General features: G+C 41.4%; 1 pseudogene; it reads left to right on the forward strand.

Annotated features, from left to right (window-relative positions):
- Positions 1 to 1,443: 1,443 nt before the first annotated feature.
- LOC110503488 (octanoyl-[acyl-carrier-protein]:protein N-octanoyltransferase LIPT2, mitochondrial-like) lies at positions 1,444 to 2,344 on the forward strand (annotated as a pseudogene).
- Positions 2,345 to 2,449: the final 105 nt, after the last annotated feature.

Here is a 2,449-nt window from a genome sequence, read left to right on the forward strand (position 1 = left end):
GGTAAAACTAAACAGCAAAATATCACTGAAAAACGTTACAGCTAGATGAATCAATCATCAGTTCAGCAATTCTGATCGTGTCTGCTTCACAAGTGGATAGTTTTCAAGACTTTCATGCAATGGCCAAGAAAGTGAGGAGCACCAAGAGCATTGTGCAGAGATATTTCATGAGGATTTGCTCATATTGACTGTTCTTTAGAATAGTTGCAATATGACAGTTTCTCAGGTTTAGCCTATTCTTTGCAATCAGTCCTAGTTAACTTAATAAGACCAGTAGTCATGAGTCAGAGCTTGTGTTTTTCTTGTTTTTTTAACTTTGTTTTTATTGTAGGATCACAAAGTACAAATAAAGTCATATAAAAGAAAAAAAAGAAGAAAAAAAAGATCTGGCAGTTACAGTGCACTTCATATCTAATAAAACTGACCTGAAACATAGGGACCAGTGGACAGTACATGTTGGAATTGAATAGTATCATGTGTACTTACATTAGCCTATTCCTAAACCTGCCCTTCTTGCTCTTGTCTGAATAATGTTACATAGCTACTAGTGAAAGAAAAAAATGGTTCCACTCTATGTCTCCCCACTACATTTAAACACTCAAGGAACTTATCAGGGCTGCATGACAATAATCTAATTTGACTCCCTCATGCCATTCCTTTCATCTGTGTAAAAATACTGGATAGGTGAAAGCAATGTGGTGTTGGCCCTTATCCTACCTGGCATATGCTTTTACCAGTCCTGTTTTTTCAGGTCGGTGTAGATGGCGGGAAATTGACAAGAAGGTAGATGCCACCTCCACCCCCAATGCCCAGGCCTGGTTCAAGCACTTATGAAATCAATGTATAATTATCTCCATATCCTGGATCTAACTGGACAGATGGGTGCAAGCAAGGGGTTCCATTAACTTTCACAAATCTACTATAGGCCTAACAGACTACCTTGGGGAAAGGGGGAAGTATTCAGAGGGGGCTCCATAGACATTTTCTCTCTGATGTTGTCGAACAGTGAAATGCTAGAGGGCAGTAATGTGACCCTCTTTGCCTCATAACAGAAAGGCTTCGGGTTACAACCCCGTCCAGTTGGAGGCAATAACGCACCACTCAGCTGGTTGAACTGCCACTAAAGATAAAATAACGAATCCAATATGGCTGCGCCCGTGGCGTGGATGTCAAGATGTAACAAAGACTACAAGTGATGATGACAATTTAACAATAGTAGACTAGCGATTTAACGTATCAGCCCCCCATCTACGAGATCTCGACACTGGAGAACCTGAATCATGGAGCCAGGCATGATCAAACACAGGCAAAGGATGCAAAGTTCGTTGTGAAAGATGCGAGCTGCATTGTCTACTGTACTTTATGTCCTTCAGAATAGAAACTTGGAGTTGCCTGTCTATCGAAAACATTGAAAAAGGAGTTTACACTCAATCATCATAAAAAATGCACACTTCAACATCAGCAGCTGAAGTGATCCAGTTGGGTCGTATTTCCTATGCACGTGCATTACAGGTACAGCAACTCTATGTTAGGAGACATCTGGATTCTAAAGACAAATTGCACAATGCTCTGCTACTGTGTGAACACCCGCCAGTCTACACCATTAGAACTAGACATTCACCATTCGAAGAGGAGCAAAGACTCAAACTCCTTGGTGCTGAATTATTTCGTAGCAACCGTGACGGGTTCATAACTATCCATGGCCCAGGGGAGTTGGTGTGCTACCCAATAATCAACTTGGGCTGCTTCAAGAAAAGTGTGAAATGGTATGTATTTGAGCTGGAGAGGACTGGCATCAACCTTTTCAGGAAGTATGTGTTAAAAGCATCCTCCTCCCCAGACACCGGGGTCTGGGTTGGAAACAACAAGATATGTGCCATTGGTAGGTTAACCCTTGATTTAAATAACCATTTTTTTGCTATGTTTACACCAACAGGGCTACAATGTGTCATGCTTGATATCACAGTCAAATGTTTCCTCTTTCAGGAATCCATTGTGGGAGATACATAACATTGGCACTCAACTGCAACACAGATATGGGCTGGTTTGAAAACATTGTGCCATGTGGGATTGTTGGCAAAGGTGTCACCTCCCTCAGTCAAGAACTGGGATGAGATGTCTATATTGAAGAAACCATCCCACGACTGCTGGAAACTTTCAGTGATCAGTTTGACTGCACACTGCTTCATAAGTACACTGCACACTGCTTCACGGTAAAACATGTATATTTTGATAATCATTATGTTGTTTTCTCTCCCTCTCCCGGGCATATCTGTCAGCTAAGAAACTACGTTTCCCACATTGCGCCGCTGTTTTGGTGGTCCAAATGTAGCCCCGCCACTGAAGGCTACTAGTTGGTTGTCACTAGTTACCACCACCACAAAGTCAAAATTATGTCTAAACCCCGCCTATTTAAAAATATATATATCTTCCTGAAATTATTTAAAAA

The sequence above is a fragment of the Oncorhynchus mykiss genome, chromosome 24 (genome assembly GCF_057628025.1).
Source record: "Oncorhynchus mykiss isolate SJ-2025 chromosome 24, ASM5762802v1, whole genome shotgun sequence".
Taxonomy (NCBI): domain Eukaryota; kingdom Metazoa; phylum Chordata; class Actinopteri; order Salmoniformes; family Salmonidae; genus Oncorhynchus; species Oncorhynchus mykiss.